General features: G+C 35.3%; 1 pseudogene; it reads right to left on the bottom strand.

The window, feature by feature from the left end:
- Nucleotides 1–270: 270 nt before the first annotated feature.
- LOC120165894 lies at nucleotides 271–5,502 on the bottom strand (annotated as a pseudogene).
- Nucleotides 5,503–8,950: the final 3,448 nt, after the last annotated feature.

Raw genomic sequence — 8,950 nt, 5'->3', positions numbered from 1 at the left:
TCAGGCAGCCAATCAGTTGTTTGACAAAAATAAAAAAGACCAGATGTTTATGGTTGCAAAATACAATTTTAAATATCAATCTACTAGATTGATCTTGAATTTATAGCCTTCGTTTTATCAGTAATACAATAACATATGTTTGCATAATATTAATATATGAGACTGTCTCATACATTCCTCAATTGACAAACTAATCAAGATTTTACGTATATTTTCCAGAAAAAGCCAGCAGGCAGCAACCTGCAATTCTCTCTGCGTACATGGTCACTGAAAATGAAAACTCCGAAATCTGATGTTCCTCACATGTGTGCAGTGTTGAAGATTCGAGAAAACAAAATCTGAAGGAACTCGGTAAAGGTTGAAAACCAAGGCTGATGATCACAGTGGCATAGGCATGAAGTTCTACACTGATGTAGCTTCCGCAGTGGGAATTCTTAAGGCAGCTTCTATATCTTTGTTGTCAACGCTTGCAAATTTCAAGAAAGTTTCAATGTCTTTATTATAATCTAAGCATCCATGTCTGCGGTTGAACCATTTCTTAAGACGTCTCGGTTTTCTGTCGCTAATGGCAATGGCTATATCATTAGGGAAGAGGTCTCGTAGGACGAATGCATGCAATATAGTCGTTACAAGCAGTACTGTTACTGTGAGTGTAGCAACAATGGAGAGCATGACGGAAAGAGTTTGAGTTACAATATTTGTCACTGCACTTGAATATCTTATCATTGCTATTACAGCACCGGTCATTGGGAACGTATATGCAGGGGGCAGAGGGTCGCCCGCCCAAGGCCCATAATATTCAGTCGGCTCAGTATATATGTTTTTGGGAATCACCTAATTTAATCAGCATATAGACTGCATATATTTTTTATTTCATTTAAAATGATCTTGTTATATGGGAATCACCCATGTGATCCAATGGAAAAGCATTTGGCAGCAAATCACCATGAAAAAAAGGTATAATGTCAAATAAATCTCTAACGTTCGATTAAATAATCATTTTAATCCTTTTTTGAGTCATTTTAATTCAACATTTTTTTAAGATAAAAACTCTCTGAGATTTGACTAAATAGTCACTTGATTATTTTTAATATTTTGATACCTACTGTTTCATTTTAGAAAGAAAATATGTATTTTAGAGCGTTGAAAATTTGTTGACTAACGGTTTTCATCCATGGATGGATTTTTTTACTCCAAAATAAACTATTGGATTAAGAAATGCTTAAACATGATGTTTAATTTAAGAAATGTTTTTCCACGAGACAATATTTTTACACTAAAATCAATGATTCTGCATTAGGAAATGCTAGAAGGCAATATTTTTATAAGTATTTGTATACTTAAATATATTTTTGACATCGTATTAAATTATTGTTTGTTTAATTTAATAAAAATTCTAATAAAAATTTTATATTACATATTTTATTTTTGAATTAGGGGCATATTTTTTATTTCGATTCGACCCAAAAAATAGTCAAGACTGGCCATGTGGGTTCACATATGGCCATGCGAGTTCATTTTATGAAATGAAAGTATTTTTCTAAGTTAGAGATTATTTTTTTCTCATAAGTTAGAGATTATTTTTTCTCATAATAAATTAAGAGAAGCTTTTTTAAGCTGAAATTGTTGAAAAATACTTCAGGTTAACAATGTCACAAGAAAGATTGAATGAGCTACCTATGTTATGTAATAAAAAAAATATGTTGAAAAATATTGATGTTGACACTATGATTTTGTATAAAAAAAATGCTCGAAGACAATGTTTTCTATAAATTTTTGTGTGTTTTAATATTTTTTTTCACATTTTTGAGATGATAATTAATTACTATTTGTTTATTTTAATAAAAAAATTAATATCAATTTTATACTATATTTTTTTTTATATTTTTTTAAAATTAGGGCCCATTTATTTTATTTCGCTCCGGGCCAAAAAATACACAGAGCCGACCCTACGTATATGCCCACCTGTAAAAAGAAGTGAAGTTTAGAACTTAGAGACTATCAAATAGAGTTGAACTATGAGTAAAGGAGATCTCCAACGTTGTGGCAACTACAGAGGTATTAAATTACTCAGTCATACCATGAAGCTTTGGGAAAGGGTTAAAGAGGCTAGATTGAGACAGGTTACTAGGGTTTCGGAAAACCAATTTGGCTTTATACCAGACAGGTCTACTACGGAGGCGATTCATCTACTTCGACGGCTTATGGAGAAATATAGGGGAAAAATAGAGATCTTCACATGGCGTTCATTGACCTTGAAAAGGCGTATGATAGCGTTCCCCGCGATACGATCTGGAAGACCCTGGAAACGAGACGGATCCCAACTGTTTATATCTGGGCGATTCGTGATATGTACTATAGATCTACTACATACGTCAGGACTATAGTTGGCGACACCGAGGCTTTTCCGGTGGAAATTGGACTCCACCAAGGGTCGACACTTAGCCCTTACATCTTCGCCTTGATTATGGACGACATCTATTGTGCGACACCAGACGGTGTTCCATGGTGCATGCTTTTCGCTGACGACATTGTCCTAGTTGCTGAAACAAAAACTGAGCTGAATAGTAGACTAGCTACCTGGAAGACTGCTTTGGAAGAAAAAGGTCTAAGAATCATTATTGAAAAGACAGAGTATTTATGTTCAAACTTCATTGGGAACCAAAACGATGAAGATGTAGAAGTATGCATAGAATGACACGTTCTCCCCTCAAAGGATTGTTTCAAGCACCTAGGGTCTATGATACATAAAGATGGGGTGTAGATGATGACGTTAAACACCGTATAAAGGCAGAATGGCTAAAGTGGAGGGCTGCAACTGGAGTTTTGTGTGACAAGAAGGTGCCTCTAAAACTTAAGGGAAAATTTTATAGAATGACAATAAGACCAACGCTACTGTATTGATCAGAATGTTGGGCAATCAAGAAGGATCACGTAAGGAGGATGGAGGCCGCATAAATGAGAATGCTTCGATGGGCATGTGGTAAGACTCTGTGGGACATGACACCAAACTTTGCTATTAGGATGTCCTTGGGGGTGGTGCCTGTATCCGAAAAATTGAGGGAAGGAAGACTACGGTGGTTTGGGCATGTCCTTAGGCGACAACCATCGGATGCGGTCAGGAGGGTAGAGTCGATTACAGTCGACGGTGCCAGAAGGAGAGGACGACCAAGGCGGAAGTAGGAAGACTGTTTGAGATCTGATTTGAAAGATTTAGCTCTTACCGAGGACATGACCTCTGATAGGAAATTATGGAGACTTAAGACCAAGGTAGCAGAGTAGTGCGGGTCACATCTATAGGGTGTGTCATCTCTGTCTTCTTTTAATGCATTTATAGTAATTTTCATGACTTCTACTTTTTATACGTTTCTGTCATTTGAATTTATGAAGGCTTAGAACTAGGATAGCGGAGTAGTGTTACCTTAGTTTAGGTTTTATCACATTGGAGTTTATTCCTTCTCGTAGCTTGCTAACGTTGATTACTGTGTATCATTCTCTTCATGTTTTCTCTTTTTAAGTTTAGTTGGGTCTTACGGTTCTGTCTATAAACAGAGATTTTTTACGTAGGGATTTATTTGCAGGGAGTACTTCCCAGTACAAACACGCGTATGAAGACTGCATATGAAAACTATTCAACTATGTATTTCTTTATTTATTTATACATACATTGTATTTTATCTTTATTTTAGTTTTTGACTGCCGGAGGTCTTTCACGGAAGCTGCTCTCAACCATGCGTTGGGGGCAGCCTACTACCCTACCTCCCCCTTACCCCATTGCATATGGGAATATGATTTTGTTGTTATTGTTGTTTGAGTAAATAGGGATACGAACATACTTGAATCCTCGGAAAATGTTAACCCGAACTGCCTGCAAAGAGTACAAGTTAGATTAACAAGTAATCCCATGGAACTGTCATCATGTTGTTACATATTTAATTTGAAAAGAGGCTGCACATACCAATGAGAAGTAAAGGAACAAGGAAATGAAGTAAGGAATCCGAGATCCGTAATCGAAGGATCCTTGGATCGAGGCCCATGCCATTGAAGCAACACTAGGTGCTGCAACGAACAGAAAGAAAACAGGATGGAGATCCTTTGGGAGTGTTTCGTTTGTTGGAAGTCTCTGATAAAGAGTTACAAACAGGACAGTGTAACGAGCCAGACCAACAGCAAAGAAAGAAAATAGGCCCTTCTTTAAGCCCCATTGACGCACCCAAAAGTGCCCCTACGAAGTTCCCGACAACCGAGAGATGTTTGGAAGGATTAGCCACCTTCGAGAGCCTCCGTTGACCGCCCGACATCCACTGTCCGTAGATCTTAAGCTCCAAACAGAAGATTGGGGTCATAAGAATGTACCATAGAGCTGCAGGTAACTTTGAAGTAATTGAAGGTGGCACGCCAAGAGCTAAAAACAGAAGAGCGATCCAAGGGGCGAAAAAGAAGTTGACACGGATTGGATGGTAATACTCTCGACGAACTGCTTCGAAGTAGATAATCACTTTGAGGAGATAAATGGAAGCAACAAAGGCTACTAGAGCCACATATATGCACCATAGAACAAGATTTATAGCCAAGTTTATGTGAAGAAACTTTGTAGATGTAGCAATGGCCAGGGTTTTCCACATAATAGCTTGGCTGCTAACTCCCAAACAGATACCAAATGAAGAAATGGGATACCGAAGGAGAAATGGCCATGTTTTGTCATGTGGAAGTACAATCTCCTCAGAAGCCTGTTTAAACAAACCATGTCAGATTGTTCAAACAGATGCAAATAGCTATTAGAAATGATGATGAGATCATACCCTGAGGGACTCCAGTTCTGGTCCTTCCAATGCATCGAAGTATCGGTCCACAGGTAATGGCAATGGCTCAGTATTACTAGAATTTGGCGAGGACTCGTCCTCTGACTCGATTTCGCATGGCTTTCCACGTAAATTCGATAGCTGCCTTTCGAGCCTCCCGGACCATGTTTTGAAAGAATCGTATCTCTTCTCTTCGAGCTTTTTATTGTTAGGATGTTGATTGGTAGCTGCCTCTCCCAAGATTGATCCCTTTGGCATTGGCTGAGACAGAAATTTGACTGTTTTTGCCTCTTTGTACTCACCAAGACTGTCTGATGCCTTAAAAGAATCTGGAACTCCAATTTCGAAAACTTTTGCTTCACCGTCGACGCCAGCTGCTGTCCGAGAAGAGGGCATACTGATCGAAACAAAAAGCATTGTCTCATGACCACCAGTGGGTTGCGAAACGTTTATTTGTTTCATTTTCCACCTATGAATGCACAAAAAATATATTCATTAAATTTCATTACTCAAATTCCCCTGCATGAACAAACCAAGTTTGAACATAAATTCTTAAACTACAGATGTAACTTACAGTGATGCTATCAAATCCAGCCACTTGGTTGGATGAAATAAGTTGAAGGAGAGATAGAACTGCTTCAGGTTCAGGAGATTCCTTCAACTCTACAGAAGCCGGATGCTCATCCATATGATCCATTCTGGATTGCTAAACTGGGCAACAATGGTCATATCAGTGAGAAAGATGAGAAATGAATTCCGCTCATGCTGGGCCTTACTTATTTTCTTATTCCTCCCCATTAATCTCATAGTTGACTTCAGTTCCTTTACATGAACGTAATCGTCCATGATATTAATATATTCAGTTTCTTAAACCTTACAAGTTTTATAAGAAAAGCAAGCATATTCAAGTCCATTAAGTTAGCATCACCAAACAAAACAAACAAAATTCTAACCTCGAATAATGTCAATGCCGATGCCGACGCCGGAAGCTCTAAACAAACGGGAAGAGGCAGTGAGAGAAGATAATCAATTTGTAAGTATAGATGGAAAGTTGAGTAGAACAGGGTGAGTTGCAGATGAACTCAGAAATCAGAAGAGTAGAATATATGTAGGAGAAATGAAATTCAATGTGGTCCAAGAAGACCAACAAACACACGTTTCCCTGATATATATATATATATATAGTGTAAAGTGGCTCATATCTAGTGGTAACCAAACTCCTTAAATTTAAGCCATTTTTGTTATTACTTCTGTTTTTTAGGGTAAAGTATATAAATAGTCCCCCAACTATTAAAAGTTACAAGATGGTCATCTGACTATTCATATATTCTAAACTCGTTCTTTTTGTTAAAAATTAGCGACTGTCTGAGCTTGACGTTAACTTGCTGACTGAGATATGATCAAAGTTGATCCCAAAACGTTTCAGTTGTATTTTGTGGAGCGAGTCTCTGTTTATATTATGCTGTCGAGTTAGTGTTTGAAACATTATGTCGTGAGTCAGTGCTTGAAAGCAACGGTGATGTTAGTAGATACCATTAAAATATGATTTTATTATATCTTAGTCAGTAAGTTAACGTTCAACTCAAACAATCATAAATTTTTTAACGAAAAAGTAAGAGTTTGGAATATACGAATAGTTGTATGACTAGCTTGTAATATTTAATAGTCGAAGACTCAACAAAGCAACGTTCGATAATCAATGGATCATTTTTATAACTTTTAATAATAAAAGGATTCAACAAAATAGTTTGATATTTTTTAGTCTTCCTGATATAGTTTAGGAAATTAAAAATGTGATTAGTTGATCGGCCATGGAATTCTGTCAATCTTTACCTGTATTTTTCTTTTCTTAATTATAAAAAATTAGGTTTGATTTTGATGATTACAATAACTAAATTTTCAAAGAAAAACAGTTCATCTTTGATGTAAGGAGAACTGGAGTTGAAAAATGTGGTTTGATTTTGATGTGGTCTGTACTTGAAATGATAATAAAGAAAAATAAAAATAAATAAAGCCACCATGTTTGAAAGGGACTCAATATTTAGTTATTTAAGAACAATTTTATCCATCTAAATATATTAGTAATTAATTTTATTTTATATTTTGTGTACACATTTTTTATTAATTAAAAGTGGTTATAAAATATTATATGTTCGGAAAAAATTTAATCATTTAAAAGTAAATGTTTAAACACTCCAATAGATATTATGCTTAAACATAAAATCTTTAAAGATAACAAATATCTCTTAACTATTGATGTTATCTAATTCAGACTAGCTTGTCAAAATATCGTATAAAAATTATAGGAATTATGTTAAACTTTAATCAAAGGGTAAAGTACAAATTTCATCACTAAATTTTATTTTCTCCTATTTTGCTCACTGAATTTAAAAGTTTCCAATTTTCTCACTAAACATAATACATTGGTTTTTTTTTTTTTTTTGGTTACTCAGTTAACGACGTTAAAACGATGCCATTTTTTTAAAAAAGTAAAATTTTCACCAAAACGATGTCGTTTTGCATATCTATAATAGCCCATCTATAATGCCTTTAGTGAGAAAACGATTGAGTGACAAAAAAATCCCTATGAATTAAGTTCAAAGAAGAAATTAAAAATATTTAAAGAATAATGAGTAAAATATGAGAGAGAATAAAATTCAGTTACCAGATTTGTAATTTACCCTTAATCAAAACCAAGAAACTTCCACGTTTACTTCAAGTGAGAACCGTGTAAGAATAAAGTAAAAATATGATTAACAATCAATAACAAGAAGTTACAAAGAAACAGTTTAATTTGCATCAAATATTCTTAAGAAGTAATTATATTATATAAAATCTGGTAAAATTAAATATGTTTAAATGTTCAGAATCATTTTTACAACCCAAGATTAAAAATCTGGTAAGGTGAAATAGATGAAAAAGTTTCTTTCTTTTATATAAAAGTTTCAATTTCTTCTCCTTTTTATCGAAAATAAAACCTTTTTTAATTTTACATTCAAACAATTTCTACAAAGATTTCAGTATCTTGTGTGAAATTGACTAGTATATCTTTCAATGTAAAAATAAGTTTTATTTGATTCTTGTTCAATTTAATTTTGGAATGATTAGTGTGTTTGATAAATATGTTATTGGGTTTATTTGGTTTTAAAAAACAACATCGAACATATCTGTTATAATTTAATCTAAATTGTAATTGATATTGAAATTGGGTTTTATTATAATTCTAATGGTTAAAAAGTATTTGATAACTGAGTTTATTTAATATGTAAATACTTATTTTAGACAATAATATTACTTAGCCTTTAGTATTAGAAGAGAGTGAATTACTTTGGAGATAAATAATCCTTTTTGGGATTTAAGTAGCAAAGATAGTTTTGTAGGGATATTGACATAGTGATTTGGGATAATCTGGGTTTTGATATAGATACCAGATTTTAGTATCTAAAGTTTTCAAAACTTGTAAGTCATTTTAGAAATAAAGGAAATTCAGAGATCAAACCCTGAATTTACCCAAAAAGTGTCGACAGGTTGGGTTTTATAAACGTGTTTTCTGATTTTGAAATCAGAAAATATAGGCAATTTCTCAAATTTCCTCCTCCCGTGCGCTTACTTTCAAGCCCGATTTCGACGCCGTCCGACTTCCGATCGTAAAATTGAAACCATCGTCGTGTTCATCTTCGACCCGTGAACAAAACCAGTAAACCAATTATAGCAAAACAATGCCAGACGATGTGAATTTCGAGTCAAAGTCTCGACGTTTTTCTAGCACCACCGCCGAGAAAATATTAAATTCATCTTCAATCGTTGATCGGTTTTCGACACCTCCCGCACCATCGTGTTCCTTGTTTTGTTCCGAGTCCGACGGTGTCCTCCTTGTCTTTGTAGGTAGCGGCGCGTGAGGGAGGTGGAGCGGTCAAAGTTCCGATCGAAGTGAAATCGAGCTCTCCACAGTTCAAAAATTTGAACCGAGGTTGGTAAATGACTCAAAATCGCTTAAAAGAATTTTTGCAGGAATTTCTGGAAGCCGAAGGCGGTATCACGCGCCCCTACACGCCGCCCCTACGCGTGAGGAAGATTCGAACTGGGTGTTAATTTGTTGATTGACCTGTCTGAACCGGGTTGACCGGTCCGATCCGACCCATTGACCG

The sequence above is a fragment of the Hibiscus syriacus genome, unplaced genomic scaffold (assembly GCF_006381635.1).
Source record: "Hibiscus syriacus cultivar Baekdansim isolate YM2019G1 unplaced genomic scaffold, ASM638163v2 tig00111621_pilon, whole genome shotgun sequence".
Classification (NCBI taxonomy): Eukaryota; Viridiplantae; Streptophyta; class Magnoliopsida; order Malvales; family Malvaceae; genus Hibiscus; species Hibiscus syriacus.
This window is presented reverse-complemented; position numbering and strand designations above follow the sequence as displayed.